The sequence below is a fragment of the Bombus affinis genome, chromosome 14, assembly GCF_024516045.1.
Source record: "Bombus affinis isolate iyBomAffi1 chromosome 14, iyBomAffi1.2, whole genome shotgun sequence".
Lineage (NCBI taxonomy): Eukaryota > Metazoa > Arthropoda > Insecta > Hymenoptera > Apidae > Bombus > Bombus affinis.
Genome location: NC_066357.1, coordinates 5964712 through 5986048, shown reverse-complemented (window position 1 = coordinate 5986048; position 21337 = coordinate 5964712). Strand labels below are relative to the sequence as shown.

Sequence of the window (21337 nt, the reverse complement as noted above, 5' to 3'; positions counted from 1 at the left end):
GAAGACTTCGTACAATTTTTCAAACGAACGATTATTAACTACCAAATATGTATAATTCATTAAAAATATAGTCATGAAATAAAAGTCATGGAATATAAGAATTGATAATAGAAAAATTCTGATCCTATTAATCAATATATACTGTGTATATACGTTTTTAACATTTAAGAACGGAAATACTGTTGCTCAACGGGCGTAAATAACTACATACGTTGATTCGTGGGATCGAGACGATACAGAGGAAGGAGAAATAAGATGAAAGAGCCAATGCATCAGTGGGAGCACGCGTGTACCGTTATATCGTTCGAAAAGGTAAGGAAACGTGCGCCGTAAACGTGTACAAGAATGCCCACGCGTGCCTCTATTCCGGTACACGTGTCGTTCACCATGCATCCAGAAGTTCAACGCACCACAAGAATAATTAGAGCTGAAAGTATCCCTTGAGCGATGAATTTTTCTTTGAATAAATACATCTAAAATATCAATTTCATCATTCTTGTATGATACACGTATCGCACCTACGAATAATGTAAATAATTTAGATATACGATTTTTTTAAAGAAGCAAGATATTTAGCAAACGTCTTCTTCTTCTTCTTCTTCTTCTTGCATTCTTTAACACGTCGTATCGACAACACGGTGATTGGCAACGATTTTGCTTGTATCCGGTCTCGCAAGTCTGTCGATTTGATAAATTTCTCGAGATTCTCTCCACCTTCTTCCAAATCGCTCGTGTTCTTCGATGATTCTAAATCCGTTCATCTAATCTCGTACATTTTAGAATTATACTGCTGTTCGTAGATGCACTGGTACTTGTGTTGTCGTATACGTTCGCGTACATGTACACTTACTAATTATCTTCATGATAATTTCATCGATATCGTTTGTTAATAAATATACGTCTTAACGTCGTGGAAAATAATATGGAGATCGTAGGGTAACGTGATAAATCCACGAGAAAGGAAATAAATTAACAAAAGAAGGCAAAGTAAGGTAATTAGGCGAAATTCGTAAATACGCGAGTCTGCGGATATTTCTGGACGAGCGTGTGCTGTACTGTAAGTGGTAGGTGGCAGAGTTCACATCACGGAACAGCTTTTCTTTGTAATAGAAACTTGTGCGTTGGTCCTGTGTGTGCAATTAGTATGTAGTCTGAATAGCTCGATCTCTGCTATTTTATGTTGGTTCGGCAAGGGAGACTGGGATATTGCTCTGTTATTTCGTGTGGTTTCTCCGTCCACTTTTCGAGTAATTAGAAAGCAGCGAATTTGATTTTACTTTTAATTAGGAATCTAGCCAAAGACGGTTTTAACGAACAATAGTTAGAAACGCAGGATATAAGAAACGATATTTCTGTCATATTATTAAATCTTTCAATTATAATAAATATTATCATTGCTTAAGATATTCTTTCCATCCGAAAGAAGTGACCCATTGCCATTGGAGTTTCCTTCGTTAGCGACACGAGGGAAAGCTGCGGATGTTTAGAAGGTCGATGTGACCGAGCAAAATTCTGCAACATTTGCAATTTCCATCGATTCGTCGATCGATCCAGAGAACAATATTCTACTATGAACAGAAAAATTTTAACTATCGAAAGTCTGGCGTTCTAAAACATCGATACGAACCTCGGCCAAGAACCGCGAAATTTGAAATCTTTCGAAGAACGCAACCCGTCTGAAACTTGCTGCGTGTTACCAGAAAATCCGATTCTCGCAAGTTTCACGGTGACCACAATCGCTTATTTGTAACTTTAACGTTACAGTATGTGTATATATATATACGATTATGGTGGTATCATAATTTTCAAGCGAAATTCAGTAATTTCCAAGTAGGATGACGAGGCACGCGTTTCTCGTTACGTGACTGCATTCACGTGGCTGTTTATCGTAATGGACACGATTCAAGGGGAGCAATGGCGGAAAATGATTAATCGGACGCGGTTGTTTAACTATAACGAAAGTTCTCGGTCACGTCTCACGGTCCGACCTCCACCACGGAAATGAGACACAGTTTCCTTCTAACAGTTGGAAACGTGGCTCGATCTTCTCTTTAAATGCCCCCTTTCAGGCTACAAGAACAACGAAACTCGTTATTTTATTATTTTCTCATTGACAAGCTAAACGAACTCAGTATCTATTTCAATTATGCAGTTTATATAATTTATGTTATTATATATGTACCATATATATGTACCATATATATATGTACCATATATATATGTACCATATATATATGTACCATATATATATACATGTACCATATATATGTACCATATATGTAACATATATATATGTATATGTTATTATATATGTATAATTTATGTTATTATTATGTTATTATATATATATATTATATATGTATTTATGTTATTATTTATGTACATTTTTTCATCAATATATTAGGTTGTCCAAAAAGTTTTTCTCGCTTTATAAGGAAATGATATATAGATGCACAACATTCTTTGTTTTATATTATTTTATCGAATTACGTATGATGTATTTTGTTATATTGGAACTTTTGAAACTTTGAAACTTCTGCGGACAAACTAATATTTTGCATCCATAGTTTTCGCATACAATTAATTGTCTTGAAGCCAAGTTAGCTTTACGTCATAAACGTGAAACCTATCGCCTTTATGAAAGACAAAGACAAACATGAACACAAGAATTCCTCTTTGCTTGTCTTTCATACGACAAGTTAAAGTTAAAATGTCTGCTAAACTAAGTTTTCCTATATAAATAGATTAATATCTTTTTATGTATTAATAAACATATGGTTCCATAAAAAAAAAATGAAGTTGATCATAAAATCTCTCGTATTACTGCAAACAGATAATTTGCATCGTATGATGCCCCTCTTCGAATCAAAGAACTTTCGTTAAAACATTTTTGTCACAAGTTCAATTTCTCCTAAGATACTCTATGGTTTCCAGTTAAACGAAACACCCTGTATATACACGAATTCTCAGTTTGTATGTATAACTCGATACATAGTTAACCATTAGCAACAACATTTCTTTGGTTATGTACTATTTGTATAATTTTATTTTATTGTAAGAATTTAATATCCGTATAATTCTTTGATCATAGTATGGAAGAAAAATTGTAAATAAAGAGATGAATCTTTTTACTAGATTTTCTGAGTTCTGTGATTTGATTTATATGATAAATAATTCATCTTCCATACGATTCGATGCAAGTTTTTAATCCCTCCATGATTCATTACAAATTTGTCAAAATTCTACGATTCGTTATAACTTTTCCATCCCACCACGCAATTCATTATATTTACGATTTATTATAAATTGTTTATTCACCCTATAAATTTATTATACATTTATTATTCCAACGATTTGTTACGAATGTTGCATATCCGCTCTATCGCGTGTTACAAATTTTTAATCACTTTACGATTTATTATACATTTTTCCATTCTTCCATAATCCCTTGCGAATATTTTTATTCTACAAATTTTTAAAAGCTTGCCATCCCTCCGTGTCATCGCTGATTTCATTGAAATTTTTTATTCTGTCTACGCAAGGATTAAGCAATTTCCATTCATCGCGACCCTCGAACGGTTCGAGTCTGTCGAACTAAGCCAACTATTTATAATAAAATTTCCACCCCATCTACCAATCATTGCAGATTTCTCAACCCTCGTATGATTCATAACTTTGAACGATTTACGAGAAATTTCTCAGCCCACTACGGACCGTTGCAAATTTTTCAATCCTCGTACGACTCGTTGCAGATATTTCTACCCTTCAAACGATTCGTTGCGGATTTTTCAATGTTCAAACGACTTGCAGTGAATTTTTCAATGTTCAAACGACTTGCAGTGAATTTTTCAATGTTCGAACGATTTACAGTGAATTTTTCAAACGTCCAACGATCCATCGAAAATTTTCCAACCCTTAAATGACTGACGCCAAAATTTTTAACTGTCGTACCATTTGTTATTACAAAATTTTGAACTTTCATACCTATCAAATAGATCGACAACACATTGATGGGATTGACTTTATTCTCTTGCTTTTCGGCCTTGAAAATGCGGTGACTGTGTCTACAGACCACATTAATACGATGCTTTGAAGACGATCGCAACACCTGAAAGAATTGTTGAATTTCATTTAGCTAGCTCCTTTCGACTTTCTGCTATTTTCCTCATCCATCCGCTACTCTCTACCCTTCTGGATAATTCCTCTTCTCTTTCAACTTCTCTGCATTCTCCTATGAAACGTAACATCCTTTCTTCGGCTTATCCACGCAATTTACAGTTTGTCTTTGCTTTTAACACGAACCTATTAACTCTCTCCTCGTTAGCGCATCTGAATCTCGTTATCATCATCGACTGATCCAACTGAATGTTTCAAGCAGCTAAATTTCGTTTCGTATTCCCTCGGAAAAATTCTCGGGAAAAATTCTCTCATCCTCGAAAAAAGAAGTTATCACCACATGAAAAATTTCAAGTAACTGACAATCTTCGTTTGGTAGGACATTTCGGTTGGACAAAGGTGGACATATCATGGGCAAAGAAATAATATTTGGTTTCTTCATCATCTTCTACTCAACTACATCGGGTCTTCTTCAAACACCCTGTGCTCTCCATTCCTCCCTTAATCCCCTGTATTCCTCGTTACACCTTTCTGTTGCTATTTCTTCACATTGCGACTGTCGCTTATCTGCCCTGCCAATTTGTTCTAAGAGCGAAGTGCAGGACTCCTGCACACGTTGCCCCGACCTTCCTTTATTACGTTCATCCCATTCCTCTCGTAGCGTGGTTTTACATATTTCACAGCATTTGTTCGAAACTTCTGAAGTTCCAAACGCGAGTGAAAATTCCCAAAGCTGGAACGGCTCGTAACAAATTTTTCGTCGTCCGTTTCGTCCGAAAGAAATATGGTTCAAAGTTTGATCCGAGCAAAAGGCATGGAGAACCGGAAGTGAGCAGTGGTTTAAAGAAACGTGGAAAGAACAGTATAAATACCGAGACAACCCTTCAGACGCAGATATTACTAATGGACCTTTTTATATCGGCTCTTTTTCACTGGCTCCAGCCAGTCGCTCAAGGGTGACGTGTCCTTTCTTCCCTTTTTCCTTCGACCTCCATTCCGCCGTTGCAACCCTGCTGCCATCGTCGTTATACCGATAAAATTACGAAAAGCCAGCAGCATAGTTAACGAACCGCGGCAAGTCATCGTAGTGGCGCGAATTCAAGCGATCCAAGAGCGTGTGTCAATTAAGGTAAAATTATTTTCACGGTTCTTAGTTTAATGGCCAGCTTTTACGGCTCAGGTAAAAGTGGTACACGCAGTTAAAAGCTACAGAATGTGCACGTCAACTGTCGCTCGTGTAACTCCTGTGCATTGTTCCCGGTTATTAAGTTAAGGGAATTACTTCTTTGCTCTTTTATCTGTCATTCTCCAGCTAACACACTTTGTGAATTTCACTTTACTTCGTTGGATATTTCGAAGGTTCGTTTACCATTTTATCGATAAGCGAAGCGTCCAGGATTTGTGTCTATGGAAATCTTTCTTACTTCCTGTTGCGTGTAATTTGCCGCGTTGCGTGCACGAGAAGTGTCCAGATTTTGCAACGTAATGTAAACAAAAAGTGATCCACGTGGATTACACCCAGTGTTCGGTTAAAATACCAGTAGCTTCGTGCATTAATACGCTTGCATATAGACCAACTTCCCATCCAGCAGGATAAAAGTTGTCTAAAATAATAAATCGGTAAATATAAAATATAAAATGAAAAAATGCTAAAGGATGTAAAATAAACGAATCAAATATATTATAAGTAGACAGCAGATTTTCATGTTTTGTCGTTTACGTTTTATTTACGGGAACGTTTAAACAATAGTCATGTGCAAGAAATTTAAAAGTGCGAGATAGAACATTTATTGTAATATTTGCTAGTTGAAATGCATCTTCGTTTAGCTGTCGCTTCTTTTAACGCGTTTACAAAATATAATTACGCATGAATACCATGCGGTCTGATTATAAAATAAATTCCGCGCGTAAATATAAAATACGACAAAGAAACTACAACAAAGAGAGGAAATCGAAGGACACCTATTTTGTGTGCGCAAAGGCATCGACCATAAGAGAACAAAACAGCGATCAAAGACAAACAACGGGTTCAACGACGGATACCGAAACAAAGACTTTGCAACTTCCGCGTCATCCGGTCCGCAAATTTCTCTCTCTCTCTTTTTTTTTTTTTTGTCCTCTCGATGTAACGAGGGAAACGATTTTCCTCTACACTCGCTTCCACATACACGTCCGAAGAAAAGAGAAAAAAGAATCGACGAAGAAGAAGAAGGAAGAAGAAAAAAGAATATCGTCGTAGCACTTAACCACTTCCGGAGCCAACTGCAACGATAATCCAATAAATCGACGTATCCGCGATCAGCGGCCCCGTACCTACCAAGCAAACACGTTTATCGGTTTTTAAGGAAAGCAAAGAGTCTCGTTCGACGGACGAATGGAAACAAGTTGAAATAAGTTGAAGGATAGGGAACACGGAAGCGGAATTAATAATCCTTCAACCTTACTGTGACCAAGTTTGTTCTACAAAGATTTTTGCACAATTCTACTGCAGTATGCTTCTACTGGAAGAAGGTTTTGAAATGAACGAGTGTTGTAACGAATGTTCCTCTTTCTTTTTTTTTTTTTTTTTTTTACAAGTATTACGTCATAACGAACACTTTTTACGAATAATATCAGAATGAAGATGTTACGACGAATACGGAACAATATTATCGATCTACATCGCAATGTTATTGACTTTTTTATTCCATTTACAACGAAAGAGAATTTGTCAATTTTTCTAATTAATTATTAAATCGTCTTCGTTATCGTTGGTGAAATTGATCACGAATTTAGTTGAAGTATTTAGTGATTGAATATTTCTCAGAGTAAAAATATTTCTGTTAAATATTTTGCCACGTAACGTTCGCCATGAATTGACAAAATATAGTGAGAAAAATATTGCAATAAATATGGAATTCGTGAAAGGGAAGCTCGGTGTCGAGCAACCAAGCTTTCTTCCCACCCCGTCGCGTTCAAGCGCGCCCCTTTATACAGAAGCGGAACATGTATATAAATAAAATAGAATAAAACAGAATAAATAAAGCAATATACACTATGAATGTATAATATCTACATATTATAATACGCATATATTACTCAAAATCTGTAGAACAATAGAGCATGAAATAAATATGTTGCTCTTGATGTCAACTTAGAATTGCAAAAGAAACGAAATAAATCAATGTCTCCAAAATGTGTCTAAATTTGCATAAATTAACTGAACGAACAAAACTGCAATAAATATGAAACTTATCAAAGGGAAATTCGGCGTCGAGCAACGAAGCTTTCTTTCCACCCCTTCGTAATATTGGGAATATAAATAAAAAAGAATAAATAAATGTATATACTATGAACGTATAATATATGCATATTATAATATACATTATAAAATCCATAGAATAAGACGATATAAAATAAATATATTGTTCATAACGCTACCCCAGAACTGCAACAAATAAATGTCCCCAAAACGTGTCTAAATTTCTCCAAACTAACTGGACGAACAAAATTGCGATAAATATGAAATTGGCGAAAGGGAAGCTGGACGTGTACTAACGAGGCTATCTTTCCACCCCTTCATAATATTGGGAATATAAATAAAAAAGAATAAATAAATGTATATGCTATGAACGTATAATATATGCATATTATAATATACATTATAAAATTCATAGAATAAGACGATATAAAATAAATATATTGTTCGTAACGCTACCCCAGAGCTGCAACAAATAAATGTCCCCAAAACGTGTCTAAATTTCCGCAAACTAACTGGACGAACAAAATTGCGATAAATATGAAATTGGCGAAAGGGAAGCTGGACGTGTACCAACGAAGCTTCCTTTCCATCCCCTTGCGCTCAGGCTCGTCCATTCGTAACGTAGGCAGGTGCAGTGTATGTAAGTAAAATGGAATAAATAAAGCATTATAAAACGAACATGTGTATGGTTCCTAGCGTTAACTCCGAACTGTAACAAATAAATCACCGTCACCGAAACGTGTCTAAATTTCTGCCAACTAATTGAACCAACAAAATCGCAACAAATATGAAACTCGTGAAAGGGAAGCTCGACGTGGATCAACCAAGTTTCCTTTCCATCCTCTCGCCTCCTCGAGCCCTTCACGCTAATATAGACTAATGGAATACGTAGGTAAATAAAATGAAGTGAAACGAAACAAACAAAGCGATATATACTACGAATGTATGGCATGCACATGTATATTACGACACGTACATTATGAAACACTTATAAAGATAACACGGTATAAAGCAAATATATACGACTGTTGATGCCAACAGGTGTAAGAAATAAATGTTGCGAAAACGTGTTTCAATTTCTGCGAACTAAACTAATTGAATGAACAAAATTGCAACAAAATATGAAATTCGTCAAAGGCAAGCTCAATGTGCAGGAACATGTATGTATATCTATATATTACACGTATGAAGCTTGGTTTGCAACGCAGCAAACTGTTGGAAACTGTCCCCTCACACGAGATAATTCCCGGGCAGGGCCCGGTAAATTCTGCTAAGCATCGCGACGGTTAGCTTGGCTGACTGCCGGGGGTGGAGGCTGGCCGGAAGTCGCTGGGAAAAATGCATCGTGTGCAGACTGGGTCACGCGAGCGCACGTACGTCCCGAATTATTACTGACCTGGAGAGTGGCTGCCTTTACGGGACGCGCTCACGTTCGACCTATTTTCTTCCCAAGCAATATAACACGGTCTGTCGCGAAAATAACCGGGCTTCTTAAGACTAGGAAAAATCCAGTAGCGACATCGATAGGAGATGGTGTGCAGCGTAAAAGTAAAAACACCGTTCGTTATCGCGTTATCGTGGAACTTTTCACGGTGGTTCAATCACTCGAAGTCAAATAACACGAAACGATTAACATCGGAGTAGAGATCGTTAGAGCGTCGAAAAGGATCCGCTTCTTTCGTATGGTGATGCATCGTACGGTGTCCGTAGCAGCTTCTCTCGAAGACGAATTGGTTAGGATGTTGCACCAGCCGCTCTACTCGCCAAATTTAGAACCGTGCGATTACCTTTTTTTGTCTCCGCGGCTTAAAATAACAACGAAGGGGAGATGTTATGACAGCAGTCGAGACACGCGGAAGTCTGTGGCGAGCATCCTCCAAGGAATTCCACGGAAAAACACGCGATCATCGAGGTTGACGCATCGGTTGCTCGTGAAAATCGTTGTATCGCCGTGGCAGGAATTTACTTCGAATAAAATGTCACGTTTCTTTCGATAAAGTGCCCGTGTTTTGTTATTTTCAAGCATTTCGGTTACTTCTGCGATGGATCGTGTACAGGATGTTCCACAATATGTGGCATCTGTTTTAGCGATGGGCGAGGGACCGACTAAAGCAACGAGGGAAGACCTGCTGGAAACCTGTTTTCCTATTTGAGATTGTTTCTCAGTTGCAGACATTTCTGCGTGCAATGGAATCTTGTTTACGTGAACACGTTAATGCTAAGCTTCTATTATCAAGATTGCCAGTAAGCGTACTTTCGTAATAAGTATAAACGCTTAATCTTGTGACAAGTATGTTGATGCGTGAAGTCATTTATTTTTGTTCAAAATGAGCTGTACGTGTCTAAGAAGTAACAGTTAAATTCTGATATCGAAACAAGATTAGAAAAAGCATCGTTGGATTACAGACGACTGTAGTAATTTGTGTCAGATTACTAAATTTCAGGATATTTTATCTTGTATCTTATAATACTCTCAATGGTATGAATGAAATTAGATCAATTAATAAAACTAGCTGAGGTTAAAGCTTGCAAAAATTAAACGTGAAAATTATAAAAATTCTACCAATTCGTTTAACGCGAATAGAAATTAGAAGAAAATGGTTAGAACATTCTGAAGGATTCTAGGCTAAATTAGGTTTAATAATAGGATTATTAAAAATCCTCCCAACTTATGACATTCGACGATAATACGAATTAAGAAGAAAATAGCTAAAATGGACTCCAGCGTAAAATTAGAATTAATAATAGGATTAAAAAACCCCTAGGAATTTGTGGCATTCAACGTGCAATAAAAATTAGGATAGAGATTAAATAAGAATTGAGAAAATGGTTTCCGGTTAAACAGCGCGTTCGAAGGGAAGAGGAATGGGAAGAGGTGTAACAGATACTGGCGGTACAAACTGAAGACTATTTTACTACACGCGAGAGACAATGAAGATAAGAGCATTGTGTAGAAACGAATGAAAGGAATCCAGAGACACAGAACTATACACCGAACAGGCTTTTGCTTAAGTGCACGTATGCGTAATATCAAATAGCTGCAAATCTAACCTAACCCGAGATTATAAAGGTCAATAGAAACGGGTTATCATGTTTTTAATAAATGCAAGAAGTAAGTTGAAGCAACGAGCGTTTTGCGAATAAATTTGTTTAATTGGTTGTAAGATTCAGCGTAAAGATAAAAATAAACTTAATCAACTGCATAAAATTAAGCTAAGCAGCCTTCAAGGCTAGAAAACGAAGAAAAGTAAGATAAAAGAGAGGAGCGTAATCCAGTCAGCGATATATATACAGCATATAATTGACAAATTATGATGATAAACTCTAGCACAATAAAGAATACCTATTTACGTATATTCGTGCAAATTATGGGCTTAAATTACAATATTTTAGGAATAAAAATCGGAACGGTGAGCGCAATTTCCAATCTTGTCGCGCCAACACCACCGTCAACCCGCCTTTATTAACTCATTGCTATTCTAATATCGAAATGCCTGGATCCTGGTTCGAGTCGCATTGCACTGGCGAACGCAATCACCTGCATACGTGGCGTCGAATGCCTTCCAACCCAGAATCGCAGATATCCCGCCATAGGGATACCGCACAATGCGCCATTTCCGCCTCGGTGTGCGCGCGTTTATGCGTCGCATCGCGCTATAACGTGTCACGCGCGCTCCTGAAATTTATGCCGACGATAACTCATCCAGAATATTTTATATCTTCGTTTGTTCCACCGTAATTATTTCTCTTACTACTATTTTATTGCTTGTTAGCCAGCCATCGTTTCTCTTCGAGTGGCAAAGTTGGCCATCCTATTCTTCTCTTTCGGCTCGGTGATGATCTACGCGATCGATCGATCTTCGGATTTTTCTTCTGATTTTCCCGTGGACTGGTCGATGTTGTTTTCGCAAAGAACGCTTTTTCTAGAGTACGCGTGTAGTAGGTTTCCATTAAACAGATCCTTCTTACGGAATTTTCAGTTACTTCTCATTTCCTTGAAATTGGCGATTTGCTGATCTGAGGGTCTTTTGTGACTTTTCTGTGAACTGGTTAATGTTGTTTCGCGAAGAATGCTTCTCAGAATTCATAAATATGTATTCTATATATATATATATATACTAAATAGTAAGTCTCTATTGGACAGGTCTTTCTTACGAAATTTTCAGTTACCTTTCTTCTTGGACTCGATGAATTATGCATCCTCTCATGAAAGAATTTTTACTAGAGTCAAGGGGTAAAAAATTTGGAAAGAACGAATAGTACTGCTAATAAAACTGTGATAACATGTCATATTGAATCAACGTAACGTGGAACTTTTTAATTCTAAATATATTAATACGTAATACGTAACACGCAATGGATATATAACAAACATTTAAAAACTTGAAAGAGGAAAAATACATTTATTTATTAAAACAACATTACAACAAACAATATAATAATAATAATATTACAAATGAATAACTATCAATTTCCAAGATTCACGATTTCCAACAGAGAATTCTAACCTAAATACCAACCTCGTCGACATAACCTTCAAATTTTACTTTGCTTACGACGTATCTATTCCTGATGCAATGATAGAGCTTAAACCGCTATAATTAACGATAAGCGATCGATAGTCTAGGTTAGAGAAGCTCGTGCTACGTAAATTCTACTAGCCGTTGCTAACATAGATAACGTTAAATAAGAATAAGCAAAATTTCTTGTTCGCTCTTTAATCGAGCAAGGCGATCTTATAATCGTGAATTTTCAATTACGCTCGACGATTAGATGACGTACGTATTCGCGGCTCTTGCATTTTCAATCATCGAGTTTCGATCCACACGCGACCCGAACAAGTGAACTGGAATGCCGTAGCGTTAATCTTACGATTATCATACAATAATAATAATTAACATATGACACGCGTAATTTTCATTCCTTGCCCTTCTCGCTACCGGCTTATTTACTTACTTATCGTCGGGGAATTAATCACGCGACACTAGCGCCGCCAGGCCACAAATCGATATGCGACGTCTAAATATAACGAACGACATTGCGAAAATAATAATATCCAGATAAGACGTATCGTCGATCCGCTCAATAGAACCTCCAATTGCGGCCCAATTAACGTTCATCGATCACTCGAATCATCGACTTAATTGCACGTTAACCTCTATTTCGTAACGATTACGCGACTCCGTCTCTTATCGGAATTGTTCTCGTTAATTGTTTACCATTTCGTGAAAGTAAGTTTCGCAGTTTCTTTTTCTACGCGGCAGATTAATTTCCGACGTTGCATTATATCGAAAAATGAGAACGATCGTGATAATTTAGTCTTCGATGGATCATTCCAAGCGCTGTTACATTACGTTATAGGTTAGGATACACAGAATGCTTCAATTGAAAATCTTTTCCCGAATATTGTTTCTATAAAATTGTACATATATCTCGTCGAAGCAATATCAATATGATTCAATGCAATTTCGCAACGATTAATTATTACAGTTTCGTTATTCCATATTCGTAATCACAGTCATGAATTTAATGGCGCGTGGTTTCTACGAAACGTCATGTATTCCATCAAAGCAATCTCCACGTGCTTCAATGCGCTTTATGATGAGTTATAAGCTACGCGTTCATACATGTATTTATAAAGCTTCATTGTCCTTGATTAATAGGAGCAATCGATTCTAGAATTCAAAATTTTCAGTCCCTAGAACACTACGTATAGCAACGATCTTCGCTCGTTAAGACGATAATTAGATCGAGATGTAAAAATTCGAGGATCTCGCGATCGAGCGTCCAATCTCATGGGCAAGTTTCACGAATATTTCTAAACGCGATAAAACGAAACGAAACGATCTGCCAACTTGAAAATAGATTTCCACGAGCTATTGGGTCGGCAACTAAGTAACTGCGGATTTTGTCATTAAATGGTATTGACAAAATCCGCGATCACTTAGTTGCCAAGCCAATAAAACCAAAAACCCTACAACTTGACTCGAAGCGATGAAAGAATCTCGAGATCGATGGAATTTTGTTTTTAAATAAACTATATCCTCTCTATTGATTCTTCCTTTTTTCGCCCCCTCTATTGATCGAATTAAAAAGTGCAATAAAACATACAGGAGGAGAAGGAAGGAAGGAAAGCAATCAACGCGAGGGAAAAACGAACGACGATTTTCCAGCCGAAAGGCCGATTCGCAACGCGGCCTTCCATTCGACGATGTTGGAATTTAAATCCGTAACAAACCCGGTAACCAGCCAGATATTCGAATAAAAGAGCGTTTCATCGAAATATTCCGCGGCGGATAAACATCCGGCTGGTTTAAGCCGGTGTTTTTAAGCGCGTTTTCGCGTATCGTCGTATCGTCCCGCCAGCCGGCGAGCATCACGCTTTTCCCCACGAAAAAAAAAATCATTTTTGCTAGGATGTTTTCCTCGACGGAAATAATCCGCCGTAAAACGGCCTCGCGGAATGTTTCTCGCGTTGCGAGTTTCCTCCGTTTTATACTCGCATTTTTTCTATCGAAGTTGAAGAATAATAAATCGACGAACGAATGCCGATTTCGTATTTGCAAAATATCTGCGTACGGCATGTCCGTTTGAAACGGCTACACGCGATTATTTCCGTAAGTGTCAGAAACGCGAGAAAAACATTTCGCATGGAAGCTGTTTAACCTCGTGGAGAAAATACAAATACTTCGATATTTCTTAATAAGATATTTCGCTTGCCTTTTTGCGTTTTTTGATTAGACAGATTTATATATTTTTCTTTATATAATTTCTATATGTATATATTCCTGTATTGGAGAAATATATTTGCAACTCTGACGAGTAAAGAATAATTTTCAATAAAGCAAAGCAATAAAATTTGCTTGATTCTCCGTTCGACGACTACAACATTCTGATAACGTAATTAGAATGGAAATCTGCGAACGTTAGAATTAAAGGAAGATTTGGAGAGGGTAATACAGGTTTTCGAATGGAACAACAGAGAAGCGCACGAAGCCTGACATCGTCGTTTGACTTTCGACTTCTCAGCTCCCTTCACGGATCGGATTCACGGAGATGAGATTCAGACGAGGGTGTGCCCGGTCGTGAATTTGCATCGAGATTATTCCGGCGTTGGCTCGAGGAGAAGTTCGACTGCGAAGGTACGTTATATATTTCACGCAGAAATGGGACGGACGATGGGAAATAGAGAAGGAGAGACGTATATACGATAACACAGAAAGGTGGAGGGGAGGCATTTGCAAAAAAAAAAGAAAAAGAAAAAAACGGGGAAGGAAAGAAAAGGAGAAATAAAATGGGGACGGAACGATGTCACATATGTGACAGTAAAGGTGAAAATATTGAGAGAAATGATCGGAAAATGGCGGACAGTATGCTGGAAGATGAAAAGAAGAAAATTGGTAAACGAGATAAAACGAATGTACGGGGACAACGAAATGAGAATAAACAGTTGATAAAGTAACGGAGTGACGAAAGTATCGAGAAATTTCGAATCGAAGCACAACGATGAACAACTGGATGAAAAGAGGGAGGAAAATTTAGTAAAAAAAAAAGAGAGAGAAAGAAAGAAGTAAGAAATGGAGAAGTAGAAAAAGGTTTATAGAAATTGAATGATATGTGAAGATCAGGAAACGAGCAAGTGCACTGAGCGAATGGGAAATTAAAGGGGATGATTGGAAGAAAATGAAAGATTTTTTTAACAACAGTGAGAAGTATCAAGGGATCGGATTTTTAACTGAAATGAAACACCTAAAAATCCAATCGGAAAAACCAGTAACAAGTAACAGGATACGAAAGAACCCTAACCACAGAGTTTTGAACGAAAGCTCGCTAGACTAGACAATTGGAAAATTTTAAAAAGCAATTAACACAAGAGTTCTCTGAAAAAAACCATTTCAAAAGTGAAAAAAAAAACTGTGAAAAAAAGAAGAAAGTGATAGCGTTGAAAAGCGGAGATTTCTCAAACGGGGAACAAAAACAGGATAACCGAACAACTCTAATTTCAAAGTTGCCAATCGATACTCGCCTCAGCAAATAAATGTAGAAGAAGAAAAAAGATAATTAACACAGGAATTCTGTGGAAAAGTCACGAACGACAATTTAACAAACAAGATAAAAGAACCGAGGACGGAAGTGACGGTATTAAAAATACAGAGAATTTTTCGACAAAGAGCAAAAGCAGAATAACAAATCCGATCTCAAAGTTTGGGGCCAAATCTTACCGCACTGAGAAAATAGAGGAAAATTTTACAAGCTAGCAATTAACTCCAAAAACGAAGAAGAGCGATTTAAAGAACAAAACAAATAAAACAACTGGGAAATGCTATTAAAAGGGCGAAATTGTTCTACGACGAACAGAAACAGAATAAGGAAACAACTTCAATCCCAAAGTTTACGATCAAAACTTGTCACACTAAACGAATAAAGAGGAAGCTACAAGTTAGCGATTAACCCTGCCAAGGCGAACGTGGAATGTGTATTGAAAAATAGACTTTTACATCATAATGATAAGGTTTCTTCTATTTGTATTTTCGTTATCACCTTTCACAAATTACAATAGTACGTGACATACAAATATTCGAAACGAAAAGACAACAGCTCAGGTTTCCAAGCAACCCCAAGACGATGATAAATAAAAAGGAAGAAATAAAACAGTTCTTGCAATCGTTAGAAGGCACAAGACTTTTCCAACTGATCGGACACTGGTAACAGAAAAATAACGACATTCATTGCGACTGACACGTGTTATAATTGTACAGGTGTGTCCATAAATACGATACAAATATCGTACACGTTTACGACTGAACAACAACCTGTTGGTATAACATAATATCGTACAAACTTATGAAAGACAATAGTACGCGAATGTGATGGTTAATAAAACTCAGGGTTGGATTATGATTCTAAATAAATAAATTAAAGAAGATGATAGGTAATAATTTAAGGGAAGATTATATGATATTCCGGCGCTTCTACGTACAATTTCTTCTCAAAGAAGCTTTCAGCTTAACTACGTGAACATTACGAATAAATCGACGACATTCTTCACGTTTATTCGCGTGCTCGTTGTCGTTCTCAAGGCAGAACGCAACATAGACAAAACGCTGACAATTTAACGCAGCAATTGTCTGAAAAAAACCACAAGGAACGATTAAACAAAGTTGAATAAAAGGACGGAAGAAGAAAGAGATGGTATTAAAAAAGCGGAATTCTTCAACAAAGAGCAGAAACGGAATAACGAAACTGAACATCGCGGATGGAAAGCGATGGAGAACGAAAGTAAAAACGAGGGTGAACGAGGGACGAGACTAGCCAGAGAAGGCAAGGAAACATCGGCGAAAAGCCAGGCGGCTTTCCGCGAACGAAAGAGAAAATCCGGAGAACGATAGTATGGTAGAATTGTGTGGGGGGTTGGTTGAGAATGGCGAAGTCGAAAAGCGCTCTTTAATTACGCTCAAGTTCAACGTTTCGTCGTAATTAAATGAGTGGCGCGATAAATGAACGAGCAACGTCCGCCCGTGTTAGCCAACGAAGGCCTTTTGTGAATGGAAAGTAATCGTCGATTCATAACCGGCAGCCCTTTCTCGTTATATTACTGAAACCCACGACCGCGCCATATCGCTGCCATACTCCGCAGGATGAATCGTGTTTGAAATGATTTTGTTGGTTCTGTTTATTACGGTAGAGGTAGGATTTTTCAAACGTTCTTAACGTTTTATTCAAACGTTCCTACCTTTTATGCGAACTTCGATTCTTCGAAAAAGGTTTTATCCCAACGTTCGATTACGCGAATATGTCTTTTGTTTGAACTTCGATCGTCAGAACAGCTTTCGACCGAACGTTCGATTATGCGAATACAAAAGGACTTTTCTGATAAGGCTTTGCAATTTCGTCGGTATATTCGACTTTTTTCCAAACTTCGATATACTGAAAAAGGCTATTGAAAAAGGTAAAATGTTACTTTAAGAAATGTTGCAATCGATTGTAAGTATTTTTTTATTAAACAAATTAAGCTAAATTTATAGCCTAGGGCTAACTATAATAAACGCGCTTCAAGTGACAGAAAGTAAGCGGTAAATAAATTAAAGAAGAAGTTTGATTTTATGTTTATTAGTGATAAATTGGAATAAGGAAAAATAAAGAATAAATTTCAAAAATGAAACTCACTACTCGATAGCTTTTCAAGAATGAATTTCAAAATTGAACACGAGTTTTAGGTTAGGTTTACGTTCAATTGAAATTTGAAATTAAAAGTACCTAGAACTGTTTACAACACTTTTTCTTGCGAATATTTTACCTTTTCAAACATAGATAGTGACATTTGTTTGCACACTAAATGAAAAGAGCAAAATTCAACGTAAGTTTTAGGTTAGGTCTAGCTTCAGTTTTGATATGCAATTAAAGGTACTTACAATTGTTTGCGACACCTTTCACAATGATATTTTATCTTTTCAAACATCGATGATGGGGCATTTGCTTGTGCACTAAACGAATTTCTCGATAAAAACGACGAAATTCAATGTGAATTTTAGGTTAGGTTCGGATTCAGTTTTAATTCCAAATTAAACCTACTTACAATTTAATTTAAAATTACATTTTATCTTTTTACATGGTCCTGAAAAACGACCGTAAAACATTATCCTTCGTAACATTAAAATCTACCAATGTCGTTTTTGGCACGGACTCTCCGCTCAACTCAATATACCTTCCAAGATCCTCCTCTTAGAATAGCAAATTGGTCGGTGAATTTCCGTAATACCAATTTCACATAATCTGGAAACTCGAAAAATTTGCGAAGGATCGTTCTTATCAGGTAACAACACGCTGTGTTTAAATCCCATGATTCGTAACTAAGCATGGAATATCGAAGTTATGGCATGTTTTAAAGATCCTTGAGAGGCATCGGTTGAAAGTCTTGGCCGTACAGTATAGTCGTGTTATGCGTGTACCTGTATAGTTACATTAGTTACGTCCATACCATGTATATCTAGAACACTGTATACAGAAGTGCATTAATTCCAGCTAGGAACGAGGGCGAACCACGAGACGTTGGAATCGAAGCGGGTTTAATATATCGATCGATCGATCCTCCGGCCAGGAATTCCTCTGGAATCCGCCTGGGACGATCTTTAATTGACCTGGACGATATTTCGCGAGAATGTCTCGCGCCATTCTAATTAATGCTCTGCTCGTAGCCACGGGATGAGGTTCTTGCGGTCTGTGGTCGGTCTTCGAGGTTTTCGGAGAATAACGATGGCTACGACAGCAACCCTCTCTTATGCTTCAGCTAGATTACGAATAATGTGAATATCATTCGTTCCTTTCCTTCTTCTTCTTTTTTCTTCGTCCAAGTCTGACAATTGCAGAATGAAAATAAACGAGAATGCCAAAACTAAAGTTTTCCCAGGAACAACGTTTTGCTTGGCAAAGTGTTATTCATTGACAAAATAGAACAGCGCTTATTTGTTACACTGTTTTATACGACCTTTATAAGACCTGTAGATTGACTGCAAAAGAGAGTTTTATATTTTAAGAAAGTATGTTAGGCCATCATGTAGTTTCCTCAGGAAACCTGTGCCATGGATTTTTCCATTTATCATATAAATATTAAAGAAGCAGATTTATTAATTTAGCAAAGAAATCTCGTAACAATCTTGAAATGCTCAAAGCCGTATGAATTCCGTGACGATACCCCCACCATATTTAATGACACTAGCCTTCACATAAGCAACCTTCTTAAGGAAAATTTTCCTTGAGCAAAATGTCTTTTTTTAAATAGCACGTAAGTATACAGCCTTTTCTACTTCCTACTACTCGTCAATTTGTTTCATAAATCTTGCTGAATAAATGAGCAGACAAATTTGCCCAAGTAAGGACATTCGGTAAATTGGCTCATCGGCGTAGATTCGCATAACGCGTAGACATTTATCCCAATAGAAAGACGTCAGCTTGAATAGCGTTAGTGCAATTATGTTAATTATACATCGTGGAATTTGTAGTGATTTAATCGAACGCGTAGTCAGAGAAGAAGGTCAATCGAGTGCTTTTACGCGATCTCCTAGATTGATCGGATGCGTAAGCTTTGTATTCGCCTGGATATTATTATTACATCCGTGTTTCGAGTCTTCGTTGTCGAGCAACCTTTGAACATGGCGAACCAAGTATCGAGCATTATGTTCTGGTCTTTTGGCCTGGCTTCTAGCGTCGCTTCGACTCTCATCTCTGGAGGTTTGTTTGCACCAGAATCACCGCAGCGATACAAAAATTTTATACAGCTCTTACAGAACTGCCAGGATGACAGGAATTTTACCTACAGATTTTTATAAAACTGGCGGAGCAAATGAAAAATTCTGGAAATTCTTTCAGCATTCGAATGTCTCTTTTCACACTACAGTAAATATATATGTAATTATATACTATTTCCTGCATTCGTTACTACATTCATTATTCACGTAATTAAAATTCTACTAAAAAAAAAAAAAAAGAGGCGGATCAAAAAATCTAAAGTATATCGCTTCGTCATATCATTTGTCTTATTCTCATCGATCGCTAGACGTCTCAATTCAATAGAGGCTACTAAACGGAAGAACATCCAAGAGGAAGAGTCCAAACGTAAGTGGCCAAACTTTCTGTTCGTTGCTCACTCGTTGGTTAATTAATTGATAACATCTCGCGGCTCACCGAGGAATCTGGGTCAGGCATATCCCGAGGGACGTTAGAACGCTCTCCATCTCAGCGACAACAGGCCGATTTCCGTTTGCAATATCGATCCGCGTGCTACTTTTAGGACACCAACAAACTTTCCAACTTCGACTCGACTGCTATGCAACGCGTGTGCAACGTGGAACCGTGGAAATGATCCGATGGCACCGTTAAGGGTTGCTGTTCGCGTGTCTCGGCGTAGTTTTGATTCGGTGCGTTCATTTTGCTCGCACGATATAACGAAAATTAAGCGAGGGCAGAAAAATTGGGACGAAGTTCAGCTTCGCAGAGAAAATTCACAGACTTCAGGTGGAGTAGGCATATTAGCAAAAAATCAGAAGAAAGTTCATTGTTTCAGGCGTTTACGTTGATACGCTGGCCATTCGCGATTTTTATAATCGTTTGAAACAATTTTGCGAGAAGGAAGAAGTTCGTACAAGTTTTGGAAAAAAGTATGAGAAACTCCGGAGACACGCGACGACATTGTTTAAGGTTTAAGTTGGTTGCGTGTTTGGGATGGGACGCGCGATTATTATTTTTCTAGGAAAGATACGAAATCTGTATAAGAGACTTGGAAATGGAAAATTCGTAATTTCATTTGGAAATGAATCATTTGATAAAATGCTGACACGTGTTGTTTGTTCAGCGAAATTCCATATTAATATTGTATTTTCCTGTCATGTGATACGTCCTATGGAATAATTCAAACGATGGCAGAATTTTCGCTTCTACGTATCGTCAAAGAGAAATTTCAGTTTCTCATTTTAGTTTCCATTTACCGTACTATATCGTATTATATAAAGTACATTTGCAATAGTACATCGTATCGCATGAAATATTTCTTTTATTTGTAATGTAAAGAATTTTTCTTTCTTTTTTTTTTTTTTTTTTTGTTGTGTCCTCTGTTGAACTGTACTGAGTTTCATTTTTACGATCAATCGAGCGAAAAATGAACATCAATCCGTAAAAGTATTTTTACGAAACGAAACTGGAGCGCAGGGTAAACCGAAAAACCAATTAAATTCGGTATCCCTTGATATTTTTTAACGTCCGCAGAAAATACGCGATTTCGATCATTGATTCTCTTCCGCTTGTGCAGCCACGTTAATTAATTGATAATATCTTGCGGATTAACTATACCAAGTACGCCGAAATAATTCGCTGCTCGAAATAACTCGATACCACGAAACGTGATTTCATTGGATGTCTATCGGCGATCGCCGATTCCATACGTTCTTTAAATAAACAATCCACGTATTCTACACGTTCTAAAATTGT

The 21337-nt window shown here is 37.2% G+C and overlaps 1 protein-coding gene and 2 long non-coding RNA genes across 3 annotated transcripts in view; all 3 read right to left on the bottom strand.

The window, feature by feature from the left end:
• The window catches only part of LOC126923838 (syndecan), a 226844-nt gene that overhangs the window by 153064 nt on the left and 52443 nt on the right, over positions 1-21337 (bottom strand). The window lies entirely within an intron of this gene.
• The window catches only part of LOC126923864 (uncharacterized), a 124182-nt gene that overhangs the window by 57874 nt on the left and 44971 nt on the right, over positions 1-21337 (bottom strand). The gene's annotated exons all lie outside the window — the stretch shown is intronic.
• LOC126923870 (uncharacterized) lies at positions 6605-17524 on the bottom strand. The gene is made up of 2 exons (XR_007713338.1): positions 11110-17524; positions 6605-11033 (listed from the first exon to the last, which is right to left on the bottom strand). It is a non-coding gene; the product is annotated as an uncharacterized LOC126923870 (long non-coding RNA).